Genomic DNA, 12,218 nt, shown 5'->3' on the forward strand with positions numbered 1-12,218 from the left:
ATAAACCCAGCATGCGTCTAATACTGTATAACGGGAACACGTAAACTCCTCTTTTTGAACACACTGATCATTACAAAGCGCTGAAGCTGGCGACTCTTTCCGTAAAATGTTAAATAAACGTCTCCTTACAGAAAGCTTCGCCTACGTACAATATTATAAAATAATAACGCGGTCCGTAGAAGTCGTTTTGTTGTAGAAAATGAATCAGCACCTTCAGATTTGAGAATTCGGCAGCACGAAAGGTGAATGATGCGATGCTATGAAATGACACGGAAGCGAACGCACAAACAGACAGAGAAAAGGAAAGCAGATGAAGAACAGAAGAAGGCCTGTACTTTTTCTCAGCGGTAGTTTACGTACTCTGTTTAAACTCAATTGTCCGCTTATTTTCTCCAGACAGACGGAAAACAACTGGCACTACGTCTGTGACGATGAGGGTGTGATGGTTTGGTCTAACAGTAGCTCACTATAATATTTTAGCCAGTTCAGGAAAAAATGACCACTCAAGTTTCCCACAAACATTTCGACACACCGCTGAAGGTCACTTGTAACTCATGTATGTTGAATATCCAGAGTATTTCACTACTAAACCTACTGACTAATGTAGTCTATTAAAACCTTTTCTTAGTATTAGTCTGGTGTCTGTCATCCTGGATGATAAAACCCTCACATCTGGACAGTTGTTGTTTACCAGAAGTTTCTAGAAGTTTGCTTTTTAATTGTTTTTGCTTTTTCTTTTCATGACATTGGAGACTCAAGCGGTTAAAGATCTGGGTTGTTGATCGTATTATCAGGGTTCAAACCCCAGCACTGCCAAGCTGACACTGTTGGGCCCTTGAGCAAGGCCCTTTAACCCTCTCTGCTCCAGTGGTGCTGTATCATGGCTGCCCAAGTGCTCTGACCCCCAACCTCCAAAGCTGGGAAATATTATTATTATTTTTTTTTTGTGCTTTACTGTAACAAAAATGTGAGAAAAATAAAGGCTTCTTCTGTTCCATACTGTTTATATGACAGGTTCTATCTTCAAAGTAAATAGTGATATTAAACCCATTTCTGCTCTCAGAGATGTCTAAAGTGCCTGTTCATAATCATTTCCAATTTAAAGGTGTTAGCTACACCTCTAGTGTAGATCTGTGTAAGGATATCAAACAGAGGGGAATAGAGACTCGTTTTATATCTGACTTGTGGCGGAAATTCGACGATTGAAAATGTCTGATCGGTTGCTTTCTATACCAGGAGTCAAATAAAACCCCGGTGTGCTGGTAAAAAGGGTTAAACCACACGTAGCCCAGAGGTGTCCGGGTTCTGACCAGCAGCAATATAAACTAATGAGAGAGAAGAAGAAGCAGACCTCCATCCAAAGCCCCACCACCACCACCACTACCACCACCACCCCCACACCCCCAACTTGAGGACATTTCAACTGCAGGAAATACTGAGTGTGTGTGTGTGTGTGTGTGTGTGTGTGTGTGTGTGTGTGTTTCTCCACCGTGTGCCCAGAGTTCCTGGGATAAAGCAGTTATTGAAGATGAATGAATGAAAGAATACAATCATGATATTGTGGTATGTGTGAATATAAAGTGAAGCTTCGTACCAGCTTTCGTCACGACGACCATTTTACTCAGTATTGCTATTCTTTCTTTCTTTCAGTCATTTTTTTTTTTCTTTATTTCTTTCACTCTTTAAAATATTCCATACTTGCTGAAGATGTTTAAAAGTCTGGTTGTTTTAAAAAAAAATATATATATTTTTTTTTAAATGATATCCCCTTGAACAATAACAAGTAAACAAACACCTTCCCAAACAAACTTAATCTTAAACATAAATTCGTAATTTTTTTCCTCATTAATCATCGTTCCCTTTAATACAAAGTGTCAGCAAATATCAGACCTATATTTCAGTTCAATTTACTGCCATCTGTAGTGTGTACTGAAACACACAGTAGCTCGTTACTACAGTCAGAACGTCAGGTCAAACCCGTCACCGGAACGATTTGAGACGTCTAATAAAGTCATTAAAATGCTGAAATACAGGAAGTAAGCTATCTATATGTCTGTTGAAATACACAATTAATCCAATACACTGGACTTATGTTGCAATACGAATCTCTGGGATATCGCAGCAGCTAAGTACATGTTAATATGCACCGAATCCTTTCCTGCCGTTCTGTGTTAAGTCGTTTGTTTTTGTAGACGTTATGTATAAAAATACAGAACTAGTTAGCAAACATGTCGATCCTGACACATAGCGTATGCTGTAAAAATGACTTAAAATGTTGTGATATATATTTTCTTTGTCAAGTATGAGTCCATGTGCTCGTATAATGAAATTTCTGAGCAAGAATTAAAATATTTCAAATATAACATTTCCGTACTCCGATATTCACCACAAAAATCATTATTGAGCGATCTTAACCTGTGAGAGAAATTAAACTGGTTCGCTTTCATCAAAACATTACCTCATGAATGCTTTATAAACACAGGATGTCATGCCATTGTGGTATTATTAATAACTCACACACACACACACACAGAGAAAGGAACACGGGAAATTTCAAAACAACGGAAGAAAACGATTTGTTTCACTCGTCATTTCAGACCACAGGGACGCTACAGGGACTCGACACAGTTCCCTCGTCACAAAACAATTTTAATTTAGAGGAACTGACTAACTAGACGGGTTTGTCGTCATCTGCTCTATGTTGCTGATGTTAATAAAGACCGCCCGACTCAGTAGACAATTCATCCCAATTCTATTCCCTGCGGATCTTCTCTCACTCTTCATCTTTATCCTTTGCTCTAATCTTATTCCACATGAAAAACTCACGACAAATTCATTCATCGGGTTTCGACTCGAGACCTCCGACGAGACGTCCAAACTCCTGATTTACTCACCATTTCTGCTCGAGACTCATTCGTCCTAAAGATTAGCCCAAGATTATCCGTTCTCCTGCTGTCAGTTAAAAGACCAGAAAGATCAGATGCCACGTTTCTTGGGCAGCATCCCAGATACTACAGCTACCTTTCCAGCCCGCTTCTGTTTATCTTTTTGTCTACAGAACACACAAATCTCGATGCCAACAGAAGCTGCAGCCTTTTCAAATAAAGTGAGTGATCGTAACGCAGTGAAGATAAAATAAAGTTTACACATGTCTGTTTACTGTAAAAGAGTTTAGGCTGAAGATGTAAGAGATTTTGTTAGCATGAGTAGAACAGACGAGCTCAGGTCTTGGTGTGTGGTACAGGTTTAACTCTTCAGCTTCCAGAACCTGGTTGTGGGTTTAAGACTTACATTCCTCACTCTCATTACTGCAAACATTTCCTGTTATATTCACTTTATTACTGAATAGCTGGCAGTATTTTTCACTAATAAAGCATAAGACGGGTTTAAGGTGGTAAATTCATTGTTTTTTTACCCATCACAGGGCTTCTGTTCATTGAGATTTTGCCCAAACAGGGTCTAGCATCCAACATGAGGATGCTGCAGAACTTTTTGCACAGCATGGACATTGCCCAACTAACAGTTCTCTACCTGGGGCTTCTGCTCAACATGGAGCTTTAGCCTGCCAGGGTCTTCTATCCAACTTGAGGCTGTTCTGTACATGGAACAATGCCCAACTATGAGCTTTTCCCAGCCAGAGTTTCTGCTCAGTGTCAGGCTTTTGTCCAATCTGGCAATCACTTTATACCGAGCATCGAGCAATTAGGGGCTTTCAGAAAATATGGAAATTTTCTCAAACAGGTGCTTCTGCCCAACATGGGACTTTGTCTAATCTCGAGTAACTCTGAAATATGTAGTTATGCCTAACCGGGGGCTTCTGCACATCATAGGACTTTACTAATGCAAGAGCTAATGCTCTACAATGGACTTTAACAAACCAGGGGCTTTTGTCCAGTTAGGGGCTTCTGTCTAGTCAGGTGCTTCTGTACAGTAGGGAGCTTCTGTCCAGTCAGGGGCAGTCAAGGGCTTCTGTCCAGTCAGGGGCAGTCAGGGGCTTCTGTACAGTCAGGAGGTTCTGTCCAGTCAGGGGCTTCTATCCAGTCAGGAGCTTCTATCCAGTCAGGAGCGTCTATGCAGTCAGGAGCGTCTATGCAGTCAGGAGCTTCTATGCAGTCAGGGGCTTCTATCCAGTCAGGAGCTTCTGTACAGTCAGGGGCGGTCAGGGGCTTCTATCAAGTCAGGGGCTTCTATCCAGTCAGGAGCTTCTATCCAGTCAGGAGCGTCTATGCAGTCAGGAGCTTCTATGCAGTCAGGGGCTTCTATCCAGTCAGGAGCTTCTGTACAGTCAGGGGTGGTCAGGGGCTTCTATCAAGTCAGGGGCTTCTATCCAGTCAGGAGCTTCTATCCAGTCAGGGGCTTCTATCCAGTCAGGAGCTTCTGTACAGTCAGGGGCGCTCAGGGGCTTCTATCAAGTCAGGGGCTTCTATCCAGTCAGGAGCTTCTATCAAGTCAGGGGCTTCTATCCAGTCAGGAGCTTCTGTACAGTCAGGGGCGCTCAGGGGCTTCTATCAAGTCAGGGGCTTCTATCCAGTCAGGAGCTTCTGTACAGTCAGGGGCTTCTGTCCAGTCAGGAGCTTCTATCCAGTCAGTGGCAGTCAGGGGCTTCTGTCCAGTCAGGGGCTTCTGTCCAGTCAGGGGCTTCTGTCCAGTCAGGAGCTTCTATCCAGTCAGTGGCAGTCAGGGGCTTCTGTCCAGTCAGGGGCTTCTGTCCAGTCAGGGGCTTCTGTCCAGTCAGGAGCTTCTGTACAGTCAGGAGCTTCTGTACAGTCAGGGGCGGTCAGGGGCTTCTGTCCAGTCAGGGGCTTCTGTACAGTCAGTGGCAGTCAGGGGCTTCTGTCCAGTCAAGGGCTTCTGTCCAGTCAGTGGCAGTCAGGGGCTTCTGTCCAGTCAGGGTCTTGGTCAGCTCGACTCCAGCTGGACTCCACGCTACAGCTGCTGTATAAATCCCGGAGTCTCGCGCCCCTTACACGAAGGCAACGCTGTTAAACACAATTACTTCATGAAACGCGTTAAAAAGCCGCCACCACGTTCCCTCCTATGTTCTAACCCGAGTGTGGACTTGTTCACGCTCCTTTACACCATAGTGAGTGTTTAAGGCGGTAAAGAAAAGCGCCAGCAGCCTCTTCACACTGTTTACCGTTAATCCACGGCGGAGAGTCAGAGCAAGAACCCCAGCCAGATTGTCTGAAAACACTCACAACTGTAAAACTAGCTTTGTTTTTTTTTTTAAAGAAGGGATTTTTTTTTCTTCTTTAATAGAAGAGATGTTTATTTCAATACGACCAAGAAGCACTTTTTTTCCGTCTTATAAAAGTCTCCTGACGTCGTCTCACGTATTAAGACGTAAAATTCCACTGACACTTTCCACTCAGAAACATAGAAAAGTCACTAAATAAGAAGGAAGAACGGAACCAGACTTACTGATCATTCATCTCCTTCATGCGTTTGATCCCAAATCCACACAGAAACACGTCGCTACTTTGTTTCAAATCCACTGTTTGTTCTCCGACACTTCAAAAGGCTCCAGACCAAAGCGCTCATTATCCTCAAAGCCGCTTCATCTGAGGCTCCGGGACGGAAACCAATGATAAAAAGGGTATTTTTTTTACATTAACAGGACATCGTTAGTCATTAAATACAGTTACGGTGATGTTCCAACTCCTGAGAATATATGAGGAAAGATGAAGTAGGATTTTTCCCATTTGGGGGTAGAAGTGCTTGGAGGAGGAGTCGTTTTTTTCCAGCCAATCAGAAGCTAGTTTATGTTTACGCCCCGCCTCTTTACAAACATCTGCCAGCTCAGTAATGTGAAATATTACCTGTATCTCTATAAGGAATGTACACATGCAGGTAGAGCAGAAGGCAAAAGTTTTCACACTCTTAAAACACTTTTTATTAAATGTGCAGCAGGATTTAAACAATACGCCAAGATAATAGAGAAAAGATTCTTCTTCTTCTTCTTCTTCTTCTTCTTCTTCTTCTTCTTCTTCTTCTTCTTCTCCGTCTTCTTCTTCTTCATCTTCTTCTTCTTCCTCTTCTTCTTCTTCTTCTTCTTCTTCTTCTTCTTCTCCGTCTTCTTCTTCATCTTCTTCTTCTTCTTCTTCTTCTTCTTCTTCTTCTTCTTCTTCTTCTTCTTCTCCGTCTTCTTCTTCTTCTTCTTCTTCTTCTTCTTCTTCTTCTTCTTCTTCTTCTTCTCCGTCTTCTTCTTCATCTTCTTCTTCTTCTTCTTCTTCTTCTTCTTCTTCTCCGTCTTCTTCTTCTTCTTCTTCTTCTTCTTCTTCTTCTTCTTCTTCTTCTTCTTCTTCTCCGTCTTCTTCTTCATCTTCTTCTTCTTCTTCTTCTTCTTCTTCGTCTTCTTCTTCTTCTTCTTCTTCTTCTTCTTCTTCTTCTTCTTCTCCATCTTCTGCTCCTTCTTTTTCTTTATCTTCTTCTTCTTCATCAACTTCTTCATCATCTTCTTCTTCATCTTCTTCATCATCATCATCTTCTTCGTCTTCTTCATCATCTCCTTCTTCATCTTCTTCTTCTTTGTCTTCTTCTTCTTCTTCTTCTTCTTCTTCTTTATCTTCTTCTTCATCAACTTCTTCATCATCATCTTTTTTGTCTTCTTCATCATCTCCTTCTTCATCTTCTTCTTTGTCTTCTTCTTCATCATCATCTTCTTCGTCTTCTTCATCATCATCTTCTTCGTCTTCTTCATCATCTTTGTCTTCTTCATCATCATCATCTTCTTCTTCTTCTTTATCTTCTTCTCCTTCTTCATCTTCTTCTTCTTCTTCTTCTTCAGTAACTGCTTTATCCTGGTTGGGTGTATGTTGGATCTGGAACATGGAGTGAGCTGAATGTGATGTGAAGTCAATTACAGGGCAACGTGTGCAACACAACAATGAGCAAATTAGTTCAAATCCACCTATATATTTTATTGGAAGGTGGAAGGAAACTGGAGAACCCAGAAAAAACCCCACACAGACATGGAGAAAACCTGCACAGACAGTAAAAATCTGCACAGACTGTAACCTGAGTTTAGGATCAAACCGTGAACCCTGGAGCGCCGCGGCAGCAAAGCTACCCACTGTGTCACCGGACACACATGCAGTAAAAGAGGATGTGCATCAAATGGCTTTTACATATGACTCATTCAGACTGTTTGTTAAAGGCTATGGTATATATGCTTCAGTTGTTGACTTAATGTCCCATCCTGCAGGCTACACTTTTAATGAAACCTATATTTTTGGGGAAAATCTTTCTACTCAGATCTGCCCAGACATGAAAAAAAATAAAAGCATGTACATTTACAAATGTAAAGTTACTGTACCAGATATTATCTGATAGTAGTTATATATAGTCATAATAATACCTTTTTTGTAAGGCACATTGTGGTGGGGAAGTCAAGCAATACTTACACGAATAACTCAGCTGGAAAGCTGTGTTAGAAATATTTAATCAGTCCTCTTTATCTGACAAACTACAAGTGCTTCCAGTTCTGGAAAATAACTCATCTTAAAGGAAAATACCCTGCACATGACCGAACAAGTCATACAGTTAATGAGATGCATAGCCATGAACCCAGATGGTTTCGATTAGGAAGCTACTTACATGTGTGATTTTAGATTAGAGGACGTAAAATCAACTCGACAGACGCCGATGCTGCTCCGGGCTTTTGTACAGAACTAGATTATGAAGCATGGTCGTGTTGCTCGTACATTTAGAGTGTGAATTGTAATAAGATGGAAAAGGCAGCTGTTGGATAAGTTTGGGTCAGTGTCCGGATTTGGGATTCTTGTTAAAATCATTATGTCTCATTTTGGAAATCTACCACAACAGTGTCAAATGTAGGATGTGGTGGATCAAAAGAAACGATTTAACCATCATTATTTTTCTATATCTAACACTGCCAAACTAAGTGGGGCAAAGATTTGAACATGCCAGGACACAGACGTCTCCATTCAGACTTTGACAAACGATTTGTGACCGTACATTTCTCTCTCTGACACATTATTTAGATCTCTCCTTTAACGCTACGTGATTGCCATCTGATCATCAAATTCACATCAGCACATAAAGATTGTCTCACTCAACAAACAAAAACACTACACACAAGAGACCATACACACCGTTTGAAACATGTTGCTTTTAATTCTTCTGTTTAACTCTTCTGTTCCTGTACACTCTGTATTCTCTTTCCCTTAAGGCTCATTTTTAAACATTGTGAACGTGTCATAACGTGTCACAGAGCTTTCTCCTTTCCAGTTCTAAGCCATATTTTTTAATACATGCAATAAATAGATCTATGAGTCATCTGTGAATACTGCGCTCATCCTTTAGCTTAGTGTAGAGGTAAACGTAACACCTCTTCCTTTTCATTCTGCTCAAACACAGCCTGTGCACAGAGCCATCTGTGGAGCAGATGCTAGGTAGATCATGTTAGGCCTTTCAGAATAGAGCAGCCTTTTACAGAAAGGACAAACCTGTCTGATTCTCACTCACTTTCTACCGCTTATCCGAACTACCTCGGGTCACGGGGAGCCTGGGCAGGATACACCCTGGACGGAGTGCCAACCCATCGCAGGGCACACACACACACACTCTCATTCACTCACGAACTACGGACAATTTTCCAGAGATGCAAATCAACCTACCATGCATGTCTTTGGACCGGGGGAGGAAACCGGAGTACCCGGAGGAAACCCCTGAGGCACGGGGAGAACATGCAAACTCCACACACAAGGCGGAGGCGGGAATCAAACCCCGACCCTGGAGGTGTGAGGCGAACGTGCTAAGAGGAAGAAACCTTGAGAGTAACCGGACACAAAAGTGAACCTCATCCTCATTTGGGTGACATTGGAAAGTGTTATTATGAATAATGTCCTTTCTACAGTCTGACAATTGTGTATTACGAACATCAGCTATGCTAATTCCTCTCCACTTGTGTATTGATGAGGAGGTTGTTGTCCTCAAAGACCACATGTAGTTGGCATCTTCTCTTTGACTGTCCGAAATCCTACTGGAGCTGGTGCATCTATAGATGCCTCAGGATCTTCACAGGGTTGGAATCTTCTCACTGAAGGTCCGAAATCTTCATGACGCGATGGGCCAAAAATATAAAGTCAACTTTATACAACAACAACACTGTATAATAGATTATACAACCATTAACCACAGGACAGTTAGACAGTAGATAAAATGACCATTTTGTATTCTGATTATTCTGATTAAAATACTAATAATAAAACTATACTGTGTATACATAGGGGGACACGGTGGCTTAGTGGTTAGCACGTTTGCCTCACACCTCCAGGGTTGGGGGTTCGATTCCTGCCCCCACCTTGTGTGTGTGGAGTTTGCATGTTCTCCCCGTGCCTCGGGGGTTTCCTCCGGGTACTCCGGTTTCCTCCCCCGGTCCAAAGACATGCATGGTAGGTTGATTGGCATCTCTGGAAAATTGTCCGTAGTGTGTGATTGTGTGAGTGAATGAGAGTGTGTGTGTGCCCTGTGATGGGTTGGTACTCCGTCCAGGGTGTATCCTGCCTTGATGCCTGATGACGCCTGAGATAGGCACAGGCTCCCCGTGACCCGAGGTAGTTCGGATAAGCGGTAGAAAATGAGTGAGTGTGTATATAGACAGGTGACAAAGGAAAAGTTGACAAAAAGTGTAAACATTCTACAAGTCTGTGAGGAAATGTAGTGGAGCATCGAACACCATTCTTTCAGAAGATATTTCTCTCAGTCTGTGTTTTGATGATGATGATGATGATGATGATGATGAAGAAGAAGAAGACTGCAGAGACCATAGCGTATGGTTTGATGGTTTGATGGTTTACATCATTTTTCTCATGTCCTGTGGAGGAAAGTGGGGGATCTCAGAAGAGATCACTCCCATTGTCTATACTGTATACTGTATAAAACAAATAGATAGATAATGTCAGATTGTGAAAGGGCTAAAAAAATGAAAGAAGAAAGAGCAAAATGAACAAATGTAGTCTTCATTTCTTTATAAAGTAATAGCATGTCGACTCATGTTGACTCATTACACTCGCTTGTTAACTCGCCACACAGATTTCATCTTCATTTCGAGTGTCATTGCGTTCCCCCAGAGTAGGAACGCTTAAACCAACATTTCCAATTTAATTCTAATTAGTTTCATTAAACAGAAATGTACAATCCTGTCCAAACATTTGCCCTGTTCACGTCAACTGGCTTTAAATGGTGACAATCCCAGAACCAACAGGTCTAAAAGACAGTAAATTTAGCACACATGTATTATACTGCAAAAACAGATTAAGGTTCTGGGTTAGTTGTGTTCATGAATTCAAATCCTAGAACTAGCTTTAAAGGTGGGGTGCATGATGTTTGAAAAATACTTCAGAAAACTAACAAAACAAACATGTAGCCAATGAGCCGAAAGGGGCGTGTCTTCTCAATATGTGGCAGAGAGAGTGTTCGGTGCGCATGTCTGACATTAGCCGAAAGCTATTGAAACATTGACATGGCGGATACCTGCCGTTACCTCTGCCTCGGGTTTTAGGTGTTGAACGTCGTCTTCAGCGTGAAAGGGAGCTAAACCTTTCACGGTACAACACTCATTGAGTTTATTTATTAATAAAAATATCCCCTCGGCCAGCTGCCCCGGCAGGTTCCGCCATAATAGTTGGCTACTTGCGTATGTATGTGTGGGGTGGAGCTATCAAAACAGGGGTGACACCCATTTGGGTTAGGGGCGTGTTTGTTTTGGTGATTTTAAATGTCAACAGTGGCTTTCAAACATCGTGCACCCCACCTTTAAGTGCTTAACTCTCAAATGTTGGATTATACAGGGTGTTTGGACAGCATCAGTGAAACGAATCAACACAACGAACAGTTCTACTTAGTTTAAAGAGATAGTGTAGAAAATAAACACAGTGCTGGTTAGGTGGTGATTTTAGATGGGAGGCTAAACTCTAATATCTATAAATAGCTGGACTCTTAATACTGAGCAATGTGTTATTGATGGTATCATAACATGAATGAATGTCTTTGAAGAGTATGGCTGCATTTAAGCTATTACTTGTTAGTAATCACCAGTTAATGACCGTCACTCGTATTGTATAGCAGTATTAGTCCGAGTGTTGGGTTTAAACACAGTCAATCTTTCAGCATTAAGGAATGGGTGTAGAAAGTCCTGTATTATAATACAGCACATTAGACCCAAGACTTGGGCAATTCTATACAGTATAAGACATTTTTGCTTAGAATATTGAACACAAGGGGGCACGGTGGCTTAGTGGTTAGCACGTTCGCCACACACCTCCAGGGTTGGGGGTTCGATTCCCGCCTCCGCCTTGTGTGTGTGGAGTTTGCATGTTCTCCCCGTGCCTCGGGGGTTTCCTCCGGGTACTCCGGTTTCCTCCCCCGGTCCAAAGACATGCATGGTAGGTTGATTGGCATCTCTGGAAAATTGTCCGTATTGTGTGAGTGAATGAGAGTGTGTGTGTGTGCCCTGCGATGGGTTGGCACTTCGTCCAGGGTGTATCCTGCCTTGATGCCCAATGACGCCTGAGATAGGCACAGGCTCCCCGTTACCCGAGGTAGTTCGGACAAGCGGTAGAAAATGAGTGAGTGAGAGTGAGATATTGAACACACTCCCTTTGTCAGGGGTAACAGCGCATCCCAGGAACATGGGGTATGAGGCAGGAGACCTCTCATTCAACTAAAAGCTTTTGTGGGGAGTTTAGAGGAAACCAGCAGAAACCCACACGGACAAGAGGAGAAGATACACAGAAGCTCCACCCAGCCAGCAACCTGAGCTCAAGATCGAACCAGGAGCCCTGGAGCTATGCTGAGAGGAGGAAATGCTATCCGCTGCATCACCCTTCCACCCTGGGATATTGATCCGCCATTTAAAAATCAATATCAGCAGTGTGATACTACTGTGGTCTTTAAAACCCTGCAGGTGATTGACTTCCTTCTAAATATGTAAAAACATGCAGCTTTGCCAGATATTATTACATACAGTATCAGCTCAGCAGTAACACAGACTTGGTAGCGTATGCTGTATTGTCACACACCTCATTGTCACGCAGTTGTGAAACAGTCCAACCGAAAGGGGTCCTGTGGTTAAAGGTCAAACCCTGACATTGATCCGTACACATTGTGCCTGGATAAACTGAGTTATAGTCTGAATGTGGAGCAACAATTCGGTTTGCTTAGAATCCTCAGGTGTGCTACTGCAGCCTGAAAGA

The 12,218-nt window shown here is 42.4% G+C and overlaps 1 protein-coding gene across 1 annotated transcript in view; it reads right to left on the bottom strand.

Annotated features, from left to right (window-relative positions):
• pdzd2 (PDZ domain containing 2) overlaps positions 1–5,658 on the bottom strand; it is an 84,559-nt gene extending 78,901 nt beyond the window's left edge. Inside the window, exon 1 of the mRNA XM_060882798.1 lies at positions 5,422–5,658. The gene's annotated coding sequence lies outside the window, so the exon portion shown is untranslated. The remainder of the gene's footprint in view (positions 1–5,421) is intronic.
• Between the last annotated feature and the right edge of the window lie 6,560 nt (positions 5,659–12,218).

This window comes from Tachysurus vachellii, chromosome 12 (assembly GCF_030014155.1).
Source record: "Tachysurus vachellii isolate PV-2020 chromosome 12, HZAU_Pvac_v1, whole genome shotgun sequence".
In the NCBI taxonomy this organism is placed as follows: domain Eukaryota; kingdom Metazoa; phylum Chordata; class Actinopteri; order Siluriformes; family Bagridae; genus Tachysurus; species Tachysurus vachellii.